The 21742-nt window shown below is 40.0% G+C and overlaps 1 protein-coding gene across 2 annotated transcripts in view; it reads left to right on the top strand.

Moving 5' to 3' along the window:
* The window catches only part of LOC131721005 (HERV-H LTR-associating protein 1), an 89554-nt gene that overhangs the window by 35389 nt on the left and 32423 nt on the right, over nucleotides 1-21742 (top strand). The window contains exon 1 of one of the 2 annotated variants that reach the window (XR_009319811.1): nucleotides 7970-8334. The exons of the other annotated variant lie outside the window; for it this stretch is intronic. The gene's annotated coding sequence lies outside the window, so the exon portion shown is untranslated. Of the gene's footprint in view, nucleotides 1-7969; nucleotides 8335-21742 lie in introns of those variants that run through there. 2 annotated transcript variants of the gene reach the window in all.

Below are 21742 nucleotides of genomic sequence, written 5' to 3'. Positions count from 1 at the left end.
TAATTTTAATAATGTGACTGCGATAATGCCAGTTACATGATCAAGGCATACAATGATATTCTTTGAGGTTTACTGCCAAATTCACTACATTTGACTTGTAATGCCCACATAATAGCCCTTGCCAGCAATATCTGGGCAAATAATTTTCCGGAATTACGTTTTAAAGACCACCTGACAGAAGCAATCCAACAAGAAGGCTGTACTTTACCCATAAAGTTGCCACCTGAGCCACGATGGGGCACTTGGTATTCTGCTGCTGAATCTCATTCCAAATACATCATCCCTTTCTATGCAGGCTTCGTGGAAAAGGAAATGCACACCAAACACTGTAGTGTTAAAGGACCTCCAGAAATTGCTTAAAGATGTGCAACGTTTAAAATCTCAACTCTCCCTAATTGGGACGCATGCCAAGGGACTGGTGGATCTGATTCATTGGTTTGAAAGCCGTGAAGTGAGAGTCCATCAAACATATAATAAAGTTGCAAAATTAATAAATACATACCGAGCAATGACACTAGAGGTACGTCGCAATAAACAAACTATGTGTAAAAACCTTCCATGACGTTTCTGAAAAAATGACTAATTACTACAACCTGGATCAATGCAAAAATAAACCAGGTTTTTTTCAACCAGCTCATAACTTTCTGATGGCAGTAAGGATATTCGATCCACAACAAGTGTGTAGTTTGGATCTGGAAGCCCTCCCATTATATTCTATACCAGGATTTGATGCTGACTGTAAATCAGAAATGGACAAATACCTCCCATGTGCACAAGAAAACGGCAGTAGAATGACTTTGAATGAATTTTGGATTAAAGCTGAAGAATTATTTCACACTTTAACACGAAAGGCTAAAATATATTTGTCAGCTGTTACCAATTCTGTAGAACAACGTCAATCTATGAAAGAAGGCAGGGTTAACCAACTGACGATGCTTAAGTTTAATAGCAACCTTTAATGCATGGGACATTTTCTTTCATGAAACTGTAAGTGACACTTAATGTGCTGCTTGCAAACAACCTTGCATTATTATTATTATTATTATTATTATTATTATTATTATTATTATTATTATTATTATTATTATTATTATATTTGTAATATATATGTTACATATTGATGTTATGATTTCAATATTTTATATAAATTGTTCAGGGAATCATTGCTGTTATTTTTAATATTTTGTTGACAAATTATGTGTTCTTACTAGTAAACGGAAACATTTAAATTACTTATTTACACATTCTAAGAAATAAAGGCAGCTTTTTATAAGACGGGTCTCAGCTTATAGAACCTGCTTTCCATCAGTGTTACTAAGCATGCAATTTAAGGTGCACCTTATGGTTAGCATGGTTTAGTAAATACCCTGTGCATACCATTCCCCTCAATAGTGCTTTCCACATCATTTGAATACATTACAATGCATTAGGCATATTCATCAGATGCTAATCAACACAACACCTTATTTTTAAGGAATGTGTGTTAACGTGCGCCTTGTGCTTTAAGGTGCACCTTATGTAGGTTGATGAAATGCTTAATTAGACCTTTGTTCTTGGCTCCTAAAAAGTTGCAGAGTTCAAATTACTTATAAAATGTTATAGTTAACTTGAAATAACTAATAATTTGCTTAATTAGACCTATTTAATTGTTCTCGACTCCTAAAAAATTGCAGATTTCAAGTTAGCTATAACATTTTATAAATAACTTGTACTTTTTAGGAGCCGAGAACAATTAAAAAGGTCTAATTAAGCAAATTATTAGTTCAATTAAGGGTTTAGTTAAGTAACTGAGAGCTCAGTTGGAACATGGGGTCCCCAGAACCAGGATTGGGAAGCTCTGCTCTAGGCTGAAGGCTATACTCCTGCTGGTGATAAGACTTTGTCACTAGTGTTGAATATAAATATTACCGGAACTGAGATGGATAGCCTTGTAAACCTCTACTGAACCCTTTGTTTTACCACTGGCACACAGAGAGTTTTCTTTTTCTTTCTTAGATATTGAGTGGATAAAAGCGTCACCACAGTACCAAAGACACGAATGAAGAGCAACCAGACTAATTCCAGGGTTTAAAGGAATGAGCTACGAAGATAGGCTGAAAGAACTAGCCTAGAACAAAGAAGAATTAGACATAGTTATTCTTTACCAAAACATTAAGTGCAATACAGAAACCAGGACCAAGGGACACAGTTGGAAATAAGTGGCTATAGACTTCGGACTGAGGGAAGGAGACACTTCTTCACAAATGTGATGAGGGTATAGAATGGGTTACCTATGCCTCAATGTTGCTAAGGCAGAATCGTTTAGATAATTTAATATCCAACTTGACAAAGTTTTGAAATCAGTCAGTTTCTTATGTTGTTATGGTCTTAAGAAGATAATTCAAGTTAGATTTAAATTGAATATGAAGTATGAGCTCAAAGGCCACCCTTTTACTTGCTAATGTGTACTCGTCTTAGTTCAACTAAATCAAAAAGAGATTCAGGTGCCGTTTAGTTAGGTTTGAGTAAATCAATCAGTAAAAATACATCAGTAATCCTAGTAAAGCAAGAATCATTTGTGAAAGAATACATTTAATAAACAAGACAACACATTTGATTAAATGGTGGGACTAAAGCCACCACATAAATCATAATACTGTAATGTGATATTTGTTGTGTTTCAGCAGAAGGGACATAGTTATTTATCAAGCAATGATTAGTTGAAGTTCTTGCTAGTTTTGTGTCGTATACACCTATGAGCTTAGGACTGTGTTAAGGACATGCTAGCTTGAATATACAAATTGACTGCAGACAAGTTTAAATTAGAGAAACAATAGCATCACTGATCACATTCATAAACATGAGAGCAAAACAACATATTTGTTTTTATATTACTCTTTTTCAATAAATCATTGTGTCCTTTCAGAATAAAAACATTTTACAAAATCATAATACAGTAGCTATCTTGTATTCTTGTTAAAACCAAAATGATTTTAGGTTAATTCACTTTTGACAAGTAACAAAAAATAAACACTAGATGGAGCCAGTTCATCAGTTTTATCAGAACTCTGCCCTCAAAACAGGACTGATTACAAGGATCTCTATAATGTACTAGAGTTGTATCATAATGACAAAACGTCATAATAACTGTGAGAAATCCACATGAAATCATATTTAAACAACATAACAATTAATTTTCAATTATTATTGCAAACACCTTGGCCTTCCAAAAAATGTAACTTGTTGTGTCTGGCAGTATTTGCCAGTTTTACCCCATGCTGAACGCATATATGGTGGAACCCCTGAAAAGACTGCTCTTGAAATACAGGCAAATAATTTTATTGAGCAAACTGCCTCACATAAGCAGTGGTGGTACACCAACATTTCATACATTTTCTAGAAATGTTAATGAACTTTTCATTAAAAAGTTATTTTAAGAATTGTAATCCCCCCCCCCCCCCCCCCTCCACTTGCAGGTCACACTGGATACCAATCCCCTTCCCCTGCCGTTTAGTAGACTTCAAGGATTCTCCCACCAAACCCCAACCTTGTCTCACTGATATTCACTCCCATTTTTCCACCCTTGGCTGGCAACGGGGAGGGGGTCTGTTCTGACCCAGCTGGGGGCCAACCTTGGTCTCCATTGCTGTGAAGGGAGGCCGCCCATTGGGTTTTCGAGGGGGTGAAGGTCTGGGGGTGAAGGTTGCCCTTTGGGGAGTGGTCTTTGGGACTGGAGGAGCCTTGGGTCAGGCGGAAGGAGGGGTGAGCTGGTATGCCGGCAGGGAATCTTCAAACGTCTCGGCCAGGCGGACTGCTTCCTCCAGCGTGGTGGGCCAATGCTGACTGACCCACGCTTGTCTCTCTGGCCCGATGATGTGGCTGAACTGCTCAATATCGATCAGTCCAACCACCTGTGCTATAGTTCGGGTGTCATGGCAGAGCTACCGGGTTAGCTGGTCCGTCAGCTGTTGAGACACCATACCTGGGGGCCGCTGGTATTCCCGGAACTGACGACAATAGGTCTCCTCTGTGATGTCCAGACGCTGGAGGATGGCCTGCTTGACCAGGTCATACTCCACGGTGGCCTTGTGCGTCACGGCTCGATAGGCCACCTGGGTTTCCCCAATCAAGCAGGGGTCAAGGTGAGTGGCCCACCATTCCTGAGGCCATCTTGCTGCTGTTGTCATGCGCTCAAACAGAATGAGGTAGGCCTCAGGCTCATCATCCAGTGTCATTTTGAGGGTTTTGGGTTTGGGAGATACCACCCCTGGTTCCGCCGCTGGGGCCAGACATGTACAGGACGTTCATCCTCTCCAACATGCCGGCGATTGTCCAAACAACAGTTCAAATGATCAAAATGTCCGTATTTATTAAGGTAAATTATCATGCCGCCCCTCTACCAGCAATGGTATCGTGGGGTATACGGAAGGTTTAGAGTCCAAAAACAAAACAGCAACAAATAATACAATCCATCGGTGCACAGCAAAGTGCTCCAGGAAGGGTGAGGTTGGTGTTGTGCTGTGCTGTGCAGTGATGGTGCTCTAGGGTTTGTGCTGGATCCGTGGCTGCAACTCCCTGGCTCCTACTCTGCAACACAAAACAAAACAAACAAACAAACAAAGTTGTTCTGTCCCCTTTGTACTGCCAAACTCCTCCCTGTGATCAGAGTGGCGCCTCGCTCTATCCAATTGTTGCATGCCCCACAGCTGATGACAATGGATTAGTTTAGCAGTCTTGCAACTACAGTCTTTCTCCAAAATGGCCAACTTCCAGTTCTGACCAACAATCGAGTAGGGCCATTTCTGGGAATGCATACCACCAACAGGGCCGGATTAACAAATTCTGGGCCCCTGGGCATGAACGCATCATGGGCCCCTCCCACCCCTCCTCCTATCAACCTTTTTAAAAAAGGTGTCGATAGAAGGCACACTTTGTAAAAGAGCTGCTCCTCTCGCTTCTTTCTCCTTTTTTTGCTTTCGCTTAACGTACCCGCTAGGAGTGCGTCGATCCATGCTTTTTTCTGGTTTTGCTCTTCGCTGGCTAGCTACGTTTTTTTCTTAATTTTGTCAGCCTTTACATTAAACCCACACTCCCTTACCATTGTACCAATCGTAAAGGGTATGTCTTCTGGTAGAAAATATTCACATGATTTAATTGGTCAATTTGTTGTGCTTAAACAGTGAGTGTGTAAACATTGGACAGTTGACTTGCTCATTCTAATTTATTTCAGTGGCATAAATGCACGTTACATGACATGTTGTCGGGGGCCCCCTGGTGGCCGGAGGCCCCTGGGTAACTGACCCAGTTGCCCGTTCGGTAATCCGGCCATGACCACCAACCTTACATAGCCCCCTTTCTGGTCGGCAGATAGACTTACATACAGCTCAGATTCCTTCTCTCCTTGTTACACTGCCTCACAACCTACCATGTTAAAATGGTTGTATATTTACCTGTACTGTAGTGTTGTGTTCTCCTGTAGAACAGCTGTTAAGCATGAAAAAGCTAATTTGCAATATCAAAGGAATGTTGTTAATGCTTTTGCCAAAACATTATTTTTCAACCCGTACATTTAGTTTCATATTACAGTTTAAAATGATTACGTTATTGAAGTTCTGAAACAGTCATTTCAAAATCCCATATACAGTGGGAAACCCAATTAAAAATCTGTACATGTTCCGTACAATTTTTTAACCAGGTTATATACGAGCACAATACAAGCTGAATCAAAAATCTGTTGATTTTAAAAATAAATACAATAATCATTACCTGACTGATTTAAGAGTGCCATGCTAGGCTTTGCCTAGGTTGCAAGTTCCCGAGCGCCAGCCCGGAACATTTATAACAGTTGCAGCAGTGTGTGGAATGGGTTCCCATCACAATGGGCATTTCAATAAATACACCAGAAAGAAAGTACAGGTATCTTACAAAAATGTTTGCACATTAAGTGGATAAATAAAGATGAGTTTCATTGTTACAAAGCAATCCTATACGTCCAGTATTCTATACATTACCCAAGATACATGCAAATGCATTAAATCCTCCAGGGCGTCCAATAGTGGCAGGAATTGGATCGGTGACTGAGCCGTTATCTCAGTATTCTTATTACCACATTAAAGCTTTAGTACAATCATTGCTAGGGCTCTTTCTGAAGGTTTGTTCTCTAGCCAGTGATTCGAAGATTGTTTTAGACCTTCGAAGGTTTAACAGGTGGGTTCACGCACTGTATGTTTTTTTTATGTTGCTTCCTGTTAACAGAAACTGTTTGACAATGTGAATACTATAAATCACACATTAAATATCACTCACATACAAAATTTGATCTTTTAATTTGTATAATACATATTACATAAACAAAAGTTATTAAAATCCTCTAACAAATCGTTATCACGTACAACACATGGCGCCACTGCCGTGTATGGTGCAGGGTATTATTATCCAAAGCAGTGGGGTCATACCTCTAGTGGCTGTATTGCTTCAGTAAAATATGTACTGAATACCTAGTGTACAAGACAGTGTAAGAGAAGTGCTTTGATAGAATGTTTGAAACATACAAAATATACGCTAACATTAATACACCACCCACTCGATATATCACGGGTGTCGGGGTCCAGTATAAATCCACTATATATAGAGGGCCGTGATATAGCGAGAGACCCATAGAAAAACAAACAGGCTAACAAACACAAACTGTACAACCACTCCCTCGTCAGGGTCCAGTATAAATCCTCTACGCAACCTGCTTTTTCTCATTTTTCGTATAAAACGCTGCACACCGTTTTAATTCGTACAGCGGAGGGTAATTGCTTCTCATCAACTTCAGTCTCCAATTAATTTCATGAGTCTTCCTCTCCTCTCCTTGCATTGAAATAATCCATTCCCAACAACATAGGTGGCTTGTTGCTTTGAAGCTGACGTCACTGCCTTGTGCCTTTTGCTAGTGCATTGCTGCCACACGTGAACACCTCGTTGGCTAAAATAAAAACCGCTTCAGCAAGTAGATATTTAATTTGCTTTGTGTTATTGTGCAATAAGTGTGTATATACAACAGTACAATATTAATGCTTTGTTTTTAATTGTTTTGTATGTTGTTGTTTGTGATGTGCAGTATGAAGTAAAACGTACAGTAATTATAAGTGTCTATGTATATTGCAACTAAGGCATATGCAATTACAGTAAAAATGGGGAGCCAACTCCAGGACCGCGATATATCCGAATCCGCACAGTATAGCGAGGGGCGATAACGAGGGGTGGGTGTACTTTTAATTTCGAAAACTGACCACCATCCGCCCCTCCCCGCTCCAGCTCGTGTTATCCAGAAGCAAACCTTTAATTTCTTCATTCACCATCTCGACAGCAAAGCGTTGTGTAGCGTAAAGGGGCGTTCACACCAGTTGGTTTTCAATGGTTTTCAATGGGTTTCAATGAAAGCGGTTACGCGCAGCGGCAGAGTGGCGTGCAAGAGATAAAATATTTTCAACTTTTGCTGCGTCGTGACGTAACCTACCAACAGCCAATCAGGGAAAATTAGGAGGTTCCTTTGCGAGGAAGAAATAAAAATAATAAAATGGAGGAAAAGCTGTTAGCTGTAATTTCAGATTTCCCGACCTTGTATATTACAACAATTAATAGTTTCCAAGATATTAATAAAAAAAAGCTGCAGCATGGAAGTCTATGGGTGTAAAAATTGGATTATCGAGTGATTATTAAATATACATAATTACGTACGAGAGATAATATATTTTTTTGTGCCAAACTCGACATTGAAAATAATTATGCACCTGCTACTATAACGTAAGCATTTTTTTTTGATAAATTAACTGCAGACAAACTTTTAAAAGATAAAATAAAACGTTTTATTTGGTGTACATATATTATATTTTAACAGTTTTTAACAAAATTGATTAAAAAAAAAAGGAGGGTGGGTGATTGTGGTGGTGTGGGGGTTACAATTAGGTTTTATAAAAAAAATATTTATAATGTTTCACTCCTCAGTTTTGTCTTTTGTCAGTGTCTTCAGTTCTGTCAAAAGAGTTTTATTTTCCCGCTGGCATTTACTGTTTGTTGCTCGGCAACCAAAAACCACCTTAACTGCAGTCGTAACGTAACAACACAGACCGCCCACTGACTTTACTCTGCCGCGTTTGGTGTGAACAGTACTGCAGCGCGGCGCGTCCTGTGTGAACGCCCCTTAAGGCCTAAACTGTTGAAAGAAATGTCTCAGCACCCCTCTGCTGGCTGTTTTGGATTTTTTTTGTTAAATGCCCAGACGGCCAAAAAAAAAAAAGGTTGAATGCAAACTGTGCAAGCGACTCGTATCATGTAGGCATAACCAATCTCTGGGATCACTTGACAAGCGTAAGTTCATATTATTATTAGTATTGTTAATATATTTAGTAGTAGTAAAATGTGACTGATAACCTGCTTGGAACGGTAACTGTTAAATAAAGCTTTGTCCCCTGCAGTTGGTTCTGGTGCAATGCAAGCTAAGCAGGCTCAATTACGTGTAAATAAACAACGTATTTTTATTTAAATTATAAAAACACGATTACTGTTCTATATAACGTGTTTTTAAACTACATGTGAATGTTCTATTCCATTTATATGGATTACCTGTAAAATAATAGGATTTTCAATCAAATGTAAACAAGTAGCTATGGTGACGTCACCAATAAATTATGCAAATGAGTACCATCGAAGTTTCGAACCTTCCTTCGGTAATGTGTTGCGAACCTTCGAAGGTCGAAACGTACACTTCGTTGCAGCCCTAATCATTGCCCTCTTCTATTAAAGACACTACAGATTTTATGAACAAAACCAGGACTATTGATAAATTATCACCCTCAGATTTATTATGCTCTATGGATGTTACCGTATTCCTCATAGTGATGGGTTGGAGAGAGACTGCAATACTTTCTGGATAGGAGGGAGGGATTAACTCCACGACTCAATATCTAACAAAATTAGCAGAAGCAGTATTAACAAAGAATGATTTTAAATTTGAGGAGAATTTACAGATTTAAATAATTGTGATGGGTTTGTCTTTTTCACCTAATTATGTGAATTTATTTATGGGTAGATTTGAGTTGAATTATGTATATAACAACAATCCCTATATATCTCGCATGAAAAATTGGTATAGATACATAGACAATGTTTTTTTTTTGTTTGTTTGTTTTTGGGACAGGTAATTCATTAGAACTGGGAGAATATGGGGTAAATATCAATCATAGAATGCCCTCTGTCTAATTTAGTTTGGTTAGTAATCTCAATTCAGTATATTTTATAGATGTAAATGTTATTAAAAGGGGACATCTGTATATAGAAAGAAAACAATAAAATAATGTACTTGATTGTACAAGTTATCATATACAGTAGATGCCGCTTATTAGCAACCCTGATAAAGACAACTTTCGGTTATTAACAACATTTTCCCAGGATCCAGTCCCGTCCCATAGACTTCAATGTTAATGGAATTCTGATATCAGCAACTGCACGCCGATTATTGACAACTTTATTACTAGTTGCCAGTGCTACAGAACACACTTGCATGATTTATGTGCATACTTCATGCAGCTTTTTTAACACACTGACTTCGCAACTGCGAATTTTGACAGACTGAGGCAGAATCGTGGCTTTAAAACTGGCTACGAAGCGACACACAAAATAGATATGGATCCACAGTGGAAGGTGGTACATTTTATAAAACAGACAACATTGGACAATTTCTTATTTTAAATTGTGTTCTTTAGAATTGATTGTAAGTACAACCACGGACGTCCACAGAATTAGTTCTAGGGTGGGGCAAGGTGTTTAAAAGTAGTCGGGTAACATGGTTTTGTATTGCATAATAATTCTTCTAAACCTCACTTACAAAAAAAAAAAACACCACTCTACAGCAAGCAGTTCTCAGAAATCCTGCTACGATGTCAACACGAAATGTGCTGACTGTAAGTGTAAAAAGTGATCAAAAATGATGGACTGAATGGGCTAACACTGCTTCTAAAATACAGAGTAACTATGAGGCACACAGATATAGAGAACATTTCTGAATTCCTGAAAAAATATTTCTTGTAGGAAATCCGGCCTTACTCACAAGTGCTTTTTACTGCATATAATTCATTATGCGTATCTTAATATTTTGCCAGCAGACATGCATCTTTTTTAGTTTTGTTTCACAGAATAGAATTGAAAGGTCACCTTATTACTTTTTTTCTGTATGCCATAGAAGGCTAAAGAAAGCAGATGGATTTATATATTTTAAAATGTATGCAAAAAACCAATGAGGTATGTCTTTGCTAAAGTTCACAAAACAAAATTCAATGTACAGTCATATTTTTCAGACAAAATAAGAACATAAGAACATAAGAAAGTTTACAAACGATGGGAGGACATTCAGCCCATCTTGATCGTTTGATTGTTAGTAGCTTATTGATCCCAGAATCTCATCAAGCAGCTTCTTGAAGGATCCCAGGGTGTCAGCTTCAACAACATTACTGGGGAGTTGGTTCCAGACCCTCACAATTCTCTGTGTAAAAAAGTGCCTCCTATTTTTTGTTCTGAATGCCCCTTTATCTAATCTCCATTTGTGACCCCTGGTCCTTGTTTCTTTTTTCAGGTCAAAGAAGTCCCCTGGGTCGACATTATGTATACCTTTTAGGATTTTGAATGTTTGAATCAGATCGCCGTGTAGTTTTCTTTGTTCAAGACTGAATAGATTCAATTCTTTTAGCCTGTCTGCATACAACATGCCATTTAAGACTGGGATAATTCTAGTTGCTCTTCTTTGCACTCTTTCTAGAGCAGCAATATCCTTTTTGTAACGAGGTCACCAGAACTGAACACATTATCCATTTTCATTGTTGCATCCTCAAAAAAGTCTAGTAGGTTAGTTAGACACGATCTCCCTTTCCTAAAACCATGCTGACTGGCTCCCAGGATATTGTTACCATATAGGTAATTTTCCATTAGAAGTCAGGCTTATTGGTCTGTAGTTACCTGGTTCGGTTTTGTCTCCCTTTTTGTGGATCGCTATTACGTTTGATCGATATAACACTGTACAACTATTGTGTACAATTATTTTTTTTGCAAATTCAGGTTTCGGGGGCTCTTGCACTAGGGTGACCACCCATCCCTAATTGGGCGTGACAGTCCTGATATGTACAGATCAAGTCCCAGTCCCGGGTTTAATGCTTCTAGGACGACATTTGTCCTGAATTCGTAGACACAGTGCAGTCCATAGCATATCTGTTTATAGCGCATCATAGCACCGCCCCTGCCACTTTATTTTGCAATGCCGTACATTCACCAGTTAAAACAGGTATGTATATACATATATATGTAACAAGTATGTATATATCCAGGCGTACCCCCAGAACCCTTTCACATGGTACGCACAACTGAACCACACTGACATCTCATCTCATGCCGATAATGACTCTGCATCAACATGCTGTAAAGTGTTTTAGTCAGAGTGCTGCATTTCTGTTCTTTCCTGAGTTTCCCTTTTTAATAAAGAATAAACACAGCACGCTGCCATCGAGACAGAACAGCAACTACAGTGACAGCCAAATAGTCCACAACAATAAAAGCTACAATTAAATCTATTTGAAATACATACTCAAAAATATTTTATGCTGGTTCCATTTCTAATCATTTTAAACTCACAATCACTACAACTAATCATTACTCCTCCTCCCACCCACTGCCCCCCGCCCTGCTCTTTGGGGGGAAACAATAAAAAAAAGTAACATAAATATGTAAATATACCCCAGCATAAGAAATGGCAGGTGTCCTGTTTTTGCATTTTGAAAAGGTGGTCACCCTGTCTTGCACTTATCTGCAGACGCCCATGAGTACAACACATACAGACGTGCTCAAATTTGTTGGTACCCCTCCACAAAAAATGAAGAATGCACAATTTTCTCTAAAATAACTTGAAACTGACAAAAGTAATTGGCATCCATCATTGTTTATTCCAGATTTAATAGAAATCAGACTTTGCTTTTGATTTTTTATTCAACATAATATTGTAAATAATAAAACAAATGAAAATGGCATGGACAAAAATGATGGGACCGCTAACCTAATATTTTGTTGCACAACCTTTAGAGGCAATCACTGCAATCAAACGTTTTCTGTAGCTCTCAATGAGACTTCTGCACCTGTTAACAGGTAGTTTGGCCCACTCTTCCTGAGCAAACTGCTCCAGCTGTCTCAGGTTTGATGGGTGCCTTCTCCAGACTGCAAGTTTCAGCTCTTTCCATAGATGTTTGATAGGATTCAGATCAGGACTCATAGAAGGCCACTTCAGAATAGTCCAACGTTTTGTTCTTATCCATTCTTGGGTGCTTTTAGCTGTGTGTTTTGGGTCATTATCCTGCTGGAGGACCCATGACCTGCGACTGAGACAGAGCTTTCTGACACTGGGCAGTACGTTTCGCTCCAGAATGCCTTGATAGTCTTGAGATTTCATTGTGCCCTGCACAGATTCAAGGCACCCTGTGCCAGGCGCAGCAAAGCAGCCCCAAAACATAACCGAGCCTCCTCCATGTTTCACTGTAGGTATGGTGTTCTTTTCTTTGAAAGCTTCATTTTTTCGTCTGTGAACATAGAGCTGATATAACTTGCCAAAAAGCTCCAGTTTTGACTCATCTGTCCAAAGGGCATTCTCCCAGAAGGATTGTGGCTTGTCAATATGCATTTTAGCAAATTCCAGTCTGGCTTTTTTATGTTTTTCTTTCAAAAGTGGAGTCCTCCTGGGTCTTCTTCCATGGAGCCCACTTTTGCTCAAAAAGCGACGGATGGTGCGATCAGAAACTGACGTACCTTCACCTTGGAGTTCAGCTTGTATCTCTTTGGCAGTTATCCTTGGTTCTTTTTCTACCATTCGCACTATCCTTCTGTTCAATCTGGGGTCGATTTTCCTCTTGCGGCCGCGCCCAGGGAGGTTGGCTACAGTTCCATGGACCTTAAACTTCTTAATAATATTTGCAACTGTTGTCAGAGGAACATCAAGCTGCTTGGAGGTGGTCTTGTAGCCTTTATCCTTTACCATGCTTGTCTATTATTTTCTTTCTGACCTCCTCAGACAACTCTCTCCTTTGCTTTCTCTGGTCCATGTTCAGTGTGGTGCACACAATGATACCAAACAGCACAGTGACTACTTTTCTCCATTTAAATAGGCTGAATGACTGATTACAAGATTGGAGACATGTGTGATACTAATTAAAGAAACGAATTAGTTTGAAATATCACGATAATCCAATTATTTATTATCTTTTCTAAGGGGTACCAACAAATGTGTCCAGGCCATTTTAGAATATATTTGTAGAATAAGCAATAATTCATCTCTTTTCATAGCTTCTTTGCTTTATTCTATGACATACCAAAGGCATGCAAGTATACATGATAAAATAGCTTTTAATTTCATCACTTTTCAGGAGGAATGAAGCATTATTTCAATGAGCTGTAAGGGTACCAACAAATTTGAGCACGTCTGTATCTCTTATGTTTGCTTTACTCATTGTAAGGACAATTTTAGTACATCATTGTGTGGTACTATTTAAGCCTACTCCTTTTTGTTTTGTTTTACACACGTGTGAACTAAACAGTTTTATATTTGGGTATTTTGTATTTCTCATGTATTACAGTGCCATATTTGTACAACTACAGTATATAATGCTGTTCCATATAAATACACTTGAAAACAGGAGCTTTTTGCTTATTGGCAACATTCAGTTAATGACAACTTTTTGCTGGGAACCGAGAAGTTGTTAATAAGCGGCAACTGTAGTGCTTGTTGTTTGCGATGCATTGTGTACTTCACTCGCATCATCAGTTCCCAATTGTACTGTATATGGCATGTCTTCTCTATCTGAGTGGGTCTGAAATCCTTCATTAGTTTTCAACAGACTCCTGCAGTTTCTCCGATAGATCTATCCGTTCTCATTCATCACGTTGTAGGATCTCGGTGCCACTTGCTCTAAGACAGTTGCTTTCCTATGCTATGTTCCTGGTGCTTCAATGCGCACAACATCATTCGGGTCTTGGTTCATTTATCATGGTCAGCCTTCTGTCTTTCCTTTATTTGCATGGTTTGGCTCGTCAGCTCTGCATTGCTGCTGACATCTCTGTAGTGTAGTCATGTCTTTTATGCACACATAAAATGTGCCTATTCGGCCAGTAGGGGTCATTCATTACATATTTCCCTGGCGTAGAGCAAGCTCGTCCTCGAGCGTAGAGCAACTGAGCAGCATACATCTGAACTCAGCAATGAGACTACACATCCCGTGTGAGTCGAACCACTAGTTAGGCGCCACTTATAATGGCCCCTTTTTTATGTATTTTTATTATTATTTCTTCCTCCGCCGGGGTCGGGATTCGAACTGCTGACCCTTGGCACTAAAGGCAGACACGCTACAGTTTGGTTTGCCATACAAACTCTGTTCTGAGCTGCAGGAGTTGTCGGAGACATGCTGTTTTGGCTGCTAAGTTAGGAACAAATTTGCCAAGATAATTTATCATGCCTAGCGTACACTGCACACCTTTCTTGTCTGTGGGCTTCAGCTTGTCTTGAATGGTTTTCACTTTCATCTTGTCTGGCTGCACACCATCAGCTGTCAGCTTGTCTCCCAAGAATGTGATTTCTTTCACACAGAGCTGGCATCTTTCCTTATTTAGCTTCAGTCCATACTGTTGGATTCTTTATAGCGTCTTGTCCAGCCTGTCATGGTGTTCCTGCTCTGAACAACCCCATAATCAGGGCCCCTATTTTATCTCGTTTCCTTAAAGCAATTTCATTTCAGGAAAGGCACATTTTTTGCATTTTTTCGTTGTACTCTTTGTAACACTTTTTTTTACTACCAAACTCTAATTTTAGTGTTGAAAACTGTATAAATAAATGCAGTGTATAGTGTACAGAACGTATAAGAGCAGGACAGAGGAAAAAAAAAAAATAAGGCAGCATTAAACATTCTTTGCACACTGATACCATCAAAACAGCACAGCCGTAAATGCATATGAAAATATGAAAGAATACAAAGATAACTAGTGTATTCAAATTTAAATCAATAAGTGTAGTACTTACCTAACTGGTTGTTCTAATGCGCTGTTGAAAACTTGATTGTTAAAAAAGAAAAGAAAGAACAATGTTCAACCTATTGTTTTTAACTGGAACTATTCACAAGGCCGTTCGATTTATTTGTTCATACACACTTTTGCTAGTTCAGCGAGGTTTGTTGGCTTTAGGCTGTGTCTCAGCTGAGAATGCACAACTCCATAAACTGAAAAACTTCTTTCCACATCGCAAGTATTGCAGTGTACAGCTAGACACTGCAGCCATTTGATGTAGGCAAGGGAAACGATCCTTCATTGAAGACCAAAAGATCAACGAATTGGTGTCCTGGGGCACTTCCAAAGCCGCAGCTCGATATCCTCCCATTTCTTTCACAGCGTCCTCGGTATATCCAGGTAAGGAAGCCAAAAGCAAGTCGTTTCTGTCCAGTAAGTTGATAAGGTTTGGGTTCAAAAGCCTGACAGCTTTAAAAAAACCCAGCAGCAGGCTGGCAGAACTTGGCAGCATGATCAGATGGTTTCTTATGTAATGCAAAATACTGTTTAATTTTCTGCACAGAAAGCTCCAACGATTGTATTTGCATTACCGGTATTCAAGGGTAAAGTTTGTAGTTGGTTAGTAAAAAAAAAGAAAGGAGATCCATTACATCGTTGTAGACACTGGTTACACTCTGACTGGGAGACTCACTTTTCAGAATTCTGCTAGATTGGATGAGAGTTGTCGGCAATGTAGCGGACTTCACATTGAACAGACTTGGATTTTAATAATTCCGCTGTATCTTGACACATTGTGGAAACAGAACTTTCCATTTCTATTTCTAGAAAAGCAGTTAAAAGCTCTATTTTCATTGATGTATTGGACAGCATCAAACCATGTTTTCCAGCGGGTAACAATTGGCTCTGGAGGTCCTGGTACCTTTTCAGGTGGCTTTCCTGTTTTTTCTGACACGTACTTTCAGTAACGAAACTTGCACGCAGCTGATTGTTTGAAAGATTTTTTTCACGGAATGCAACTGTTTGGTTGGCAAAGGTAAACTTGGTCTGCCAGATTTTTCCGATAAGTGCATAGAAATGCACTGTACATGTGACATGAATAGAGTTCACAGCCATGCCTTTGATAACTGACTCGTAACATTTATTCATATTTGCAGCATTATCAGAAACAAATGCAGCAGTTCGTTCCCATTCAATACTGCACTCGCAGAGAGTTTTGACAATTGACTGCGCTATTGTTGTTCTGTCTGTTTTTTCTAGGAACACAGATTGTAGAAGTTTGACTGCTGGACGTGATTGATTTTGTAAACTACGATATTCAGTACAAAGCGATCTTCGTTGTCTGTCATTTCATCTACCAATATAGACAGCTATCCATCTTTAACAAACTCGAAAAGTTCGCCTCTTTGAGCTTGAAAAACTTTGGGCGCGTATTGTTTCCTCAGCCAGTCGGCTGATGGTACGACTTCCATAGTTTTCATGTTTTGTTCCAAAAATATTTTAAAGCTAGGGTTATCTACCTTTTCTAGTGGGATATCTGCTTTTATCAGTGCTTCTGCCAGCTGAAATCTAGCCAAGTCTCTAACTTCGCCAGCTTTGGTCTGAGCAGTGAACAAACTTGAAACAGTAACTTGCTTTTTTCCCGTCTCACCAGAATCGCTCTGCACTAACTGCAGCCGTTTTCTTTTCAGGTGTTTCTCGCTTTTAAGATGCTTGACACAAGAGTCCTTTCTATTGTGGTCTACTGCTTCGTTACACACCGAACAAAATAATATATCATCCGATGAGTGAAACTCACCAGAAGAAAAATCTTTTTCGCATTGCTTAGCTGAAATGCGGGATGTTGATGCATGTCTAGCTGCCATAGTTGCAGTTTAAAAAGGCGGGGGTTTTTTTGTTTGTTTTTTTCAGTGTTTCACTTCCCTTTAACCAGAGCTTACCGGCAGGAAGCATATAGTAAAAACGAAATGCACCCAGAAATAATATGTCATAACAAGTGAACATTCTTTTATAGGACTAAATGTTTAATTATTACATTATGTAGAGTTTTAAAAATGAAAATGTCACGTTTTGTCGTGATTTTTCGTGATCGCGATAGAATCGTGGCCCTACATATAATTATGTCATCAACATAAACTTGGATGCCTTCTAGACCTTCAATGATGTGCTCCATTGCTTTGTGGAATATTTCAGGAGCCGAGTTTATACCAAATGGAAGTCTCTGGAAGCAGTATCTCCCAAACGGTGTATTAAATGTGCATAACTTGGCACTCTCTGAATCCAGCTTCAGTTGTCAGAATCCATGTGAAGTGTCCAATTTGGAGAAATATTTAGCCCCTGACAATGTTCTTGTTTTATGCTGGCATTTAGGTCTTTAGGATCCATACACACACACAGGTCTCCATTTTTCTTAACACACACCATCAAGTTAACCCAGTCAGTTGGCTCCTCAATTTTTCTTATGACACCCAGTGCAACCATTCTATCCAGTTATTTCCATAAGTCTTCACGTAGGGGTACTGGCACTCTGCGAGGCGGATGGATTACCGGCTGCGCATTGTCATTGAGTTTAATTTGGCTGCTCCATCCAAGGTATTTTCCTCATGGTGCTGATATGCTCCATTGATACAGCTGGAATCACTGATTTGTGTACACTATCTTTACTAGTCCCAGATCTTCACATGCTTTGTCTCCAAGCAGTGAGTCATGTCCCTCTGGCACAACCACAAACATGAAAACATGGCTCCTGTTTTTCACAAAGACATTAAGTCTGCACATCCCCTTGGTCTCGATGTTTTGCCCATTGTATGCTTTCAGTGCTACAGATCTGTTAGTTATTTTAGATTTTGTTTTCAGTTCCCGTACATCTTTCATGCTAATTAGGTTGGCCTTCGCAACTGTATCCAGTTTGAAAGGCATTATTGTTCCATTAACAGGCAACATCGCTACCCAATTATCAGCAGTTACTGCATGCACACTCATTTTCACTTTTGAAGTTCACTGAGTTCATTCTATTTGGATTTGCCTTCTCTGAATGCCGTGTTTCAGCTATGTCTATATGCACATCAAACTGTATCTCTCCAACAAAAAATGTCTCACTTAAATCTGTGTCATCTACGGTGCGCACCGCTCTTTTTTTCTGTTTTTTGTCTTTGGTAAAGCACATTCTAGCAAAGTGGTTTTTGCCATTACAATTTGCACAGCTTTTCCCATATGCTGGACACTTCCTTGCTTGGTGCATTGTTCCACATTGTGTGCACTTATACATTTTGTTGCTTATTTGTGTCGAATTTTTATGCTCAGTGTGTCTTCTGTTGTCCCTTGTTACAACATCCACTACAGCGCATTCAGCTGCACTATCCACTGCGTTACTGCCTGCGCTCAAGTCAAAAGTTTTTATGTGCAGCTACGCGAATTCACTGGCGTGACAAATCTTTTCTGCATCTCCCAAGGTAAGTTCAGTTTCTCTCAACAGCCTTTCCCTTACTTTTTTCATTAATTCCGAAGACAATCTGATTGCGTATCATGGAGTCTTTCAACTCAGCAAAGTTACAGGTTTGCACTTTAAGTTTTAAGTCTGTTAGGAAACTATCAAATGTCTCTCCCTGTTTCTGAACGCGGCAACGAAAAACATACCTTTCATAAGTCTCGCTCTTTTTAGGCGAACATTATGCATCAAACTTATTCAGTACCTCTTCCAGCTTGTCCTTGTCAGCTTCCACTTCAAATGCAAACGTGTTGTGAACATCGATAGCTTGGGGACCCGCTATTGTTAGGTGACCTTACGTTTGTCTGGTTTCTCTGTAGCCCCGATTGCAGAAAAGTACAATAAGAATCTCTGCTTCAGTGACTTCCAGTTCCATACTTCGCAGGGCCGCAGAGCACGTGTGAGACACTGTCAGCCGATGGTGTCTGTCGCACTTGGTGCGTTAATGAAACGCATTGAACCACGCTTGGAGTGGGCGCATGCGTAATAAACCCAACTCAATGACTGATACAACTGTGGCCATCAGACCCAATAGTTTTTGGTACCGCACCAAAGGAACTTGCGATCCCTGTTGAAACCCTGAATAGCTGCTACCCTGTCGTCTAACAGGTATGAACAAATCATACTGGAGTCCAGCCGGAGACCCAAGTACGTCGTGCACTGCATCGTTATAATCCGACTCTTTTCTCGTTGATGGTGAGGCCCAGCCTCACCAGACGCTGCGTGACAATCACTGTGTAGGCCACTGCTCCCTCTAGCGACTGAGAGCAAATCAGCCAGTTGTCGAGATAGTTTAGTACTCTGATCCCCTGCAACCGCAAGGGGCCAGGATAGCGTCCATGCACTTTGAGAACGTACGAGGAGCAACGGAGAGGCCGAATGGCAGCACAGAGAACTCGTAAATGCTTCCCTGAAAGGCGAAGCGGAGGTACTTCCTGTGCTGTGGACAAATGGGAGCGTGAAAATGCACACCCCGTAAGTCCAAGGTGGTAAACCAGTTGCCCGGCCGGACTGACTGGAGAATGTGACGGTGAGTCAACATTTAGAACCTCCTCTCCTTCAAGAACTTGTTGAGGAATCTCAGGTCTAGAATGGGGCGAAAGCCATTGTCCTTCTTGGGTAACAGAAAATATCTCGAGTAGAACCCCTCTCCACAGGAGGTGGGTCTATAAGACGAACGGCTCGCTTGCACAGCAAGGCGCCCACTTCTTTCTGGTGTATCGATACCTGAAGAGGGTCCATCACGGATGTGTGCATGGCTCCTCAGAAGGGGGGAGGTCCCAAGTGGAACTGCGTGTAGTCACACACCTGGTCAGCGTGTAGCATATACCAGGGGACACACAGGCTGAAGCCGCGGCAGGTGAATCTGGACGGAGTAAAATAAAAACAATACAAACAATAGGAGTGGGGAACATGCTGCTGTTGTTGTTGTTGTTCGACTTTATTTATTTATTATTTTTTTGAAGGCCCAACTCACCAGGGTGGGCTGGCTGAGGCAGCCGGCGAGGTCTATTCTACAGCAGGTCTATTAAAAATACAGCCCCACGGAGGACAAGGCCTGCTGTGTTATTTTGTTTTATTTATTTATTTTTTTATCTAGCTGCTGCATAACATAGGCAAGGGGGTGTACAGTGTGTGCACTGCAGATTTGCCAGCGAGTGTATTTAGTCAACAACAACAACCATATATATAGTTTTTTATATATATTTAAACTGCCACACAGCAGCTAGCGTAGTCGCTCAATAGCGGGGGTATGGCAAAGCCTAGCCCAGGTGGAGGACATGCTCCCACGAGTGAAGGCTGGAAAAAAACAACAACACTCCTTTAAATCAATACTGCACAGGCAGTCAACTCACGTACCACAGATAGGAAAGCAGCAGCCTGCAGCACTAGCGCAAGAAGGTTGCTGAAGAAAGAAAAAGGCTGAATCAGGAGTCACTGATTCTGTGAAAGCAGCAAGTCAGCTTTCAGCCTGAAGGCAAGGGAATTGCAGTAGACTCAAAGCTATTTTTCACAATACGCTGAGATACCAACACAGAGGGTCTTACTTTACCGTCTAGAGATGCAAAAAAAGAAATAACTTCAGTGGAATGACGGCTTTAACCCCTTGTTAAGCGGGACAGAGGCTGTCATCCCAGGAAGGGCCTATCGGCAGCTCTGGTATAGAGAGCTCAGAAAATACCTACCAATAGGCAGGCATATCACATACATAATGTTTTGGTGGTCGTCTTCGAATTGAAGGGGAACTGCAAAACTTGCAATGCAGGAACAGGACACCGCTGGAGAAACAAGCGGAGAGGACAGTCCATCCCAAACAAAGTGACCCTGGGTTTGAATATGCTGGGTCTACTCCGTCTTGCCCTTCTCCTCCGAACGTTTTCCTGCCTGTCCTCAAAAAGAGCCAAGCGTCACTGCATCAGGCAGTGTACTACAGCAGCCATCCTGAGGCCAATGACAGGTCTCTGAAGGTATGTGGTTTTATACAATTGCTTGCTTGATTACTCACTTCTACAATGGTTTGTACCTTGTCATAGGAGGTGCAAAGTTTTTGGAGGGTCAGCAATTGCCCAAGTGCAAGGCAAAATCCTTACACCTCATTATAATGTTTGCGCCTACTTAGTATTCCAGATCCCCGCCCAATTCCATGCTCTTTTCTTCATTTGAATACATTTCAATGTCATTTAAATGAATTAATGATCCTTACACCGGCCCCATAATATGTTTTGATAAGATGACAACAAAAAAACAACAAGTTGTTATGATCTACATTAAATTGTTTAATTACACTCCTAGTCACACTCTGCGGTCCTCTGATGCTGGACCTTTGGTTGTTCCTCTGACTAAACTGTGAACAGTGGGCACTTGCACTAGGGCTTTTTCTTGATATGCACCTGGGCTGTGGAGCACATTTCCAACTGAGATCACTGATTCTGAGTCCTTGCTTGTTTTTAAATTTTGTCTAAAAATGTATTTATTTAATTGGCATTTTTGTAGATTTTTTTTTTAAGCTGTTCTGATATTTCTTGTTTTTAATATTGTCTACCATGGTATTATCTGTAAATTGTTATGATTGTATTATTGTTATTTTATCTGTCCTTTCTCTTTTGTTAAGCACTTTGTAATTATTTGTTTATGAAAGGCGCTATATAAAATAAAGATTATTGTTATTATTATTATAATTATTAAATACACCTCGTCATTGAATTGAAG

This window comes from Acipenser ruthenus, chromosome 3 (genome assembly GCF_902713425.1).
Source record: "Acipenser ruthenus chromosome 3, fAciRut3.2 maternal haplotype, whole genome shotgun sequence".
NCBI classification, from domain to species: Eukaryota; Metazoa; Chordata; class Actinopteri; order Acipenseriformes; family Acipenseridae; genus Acipenser; species Acipenser ruthenus.
The sequence above is the reverse complement of the archived record's forward strand: the minus strand, read 5'-3'. Positions and strand labels throughout refer to the sequence as shown.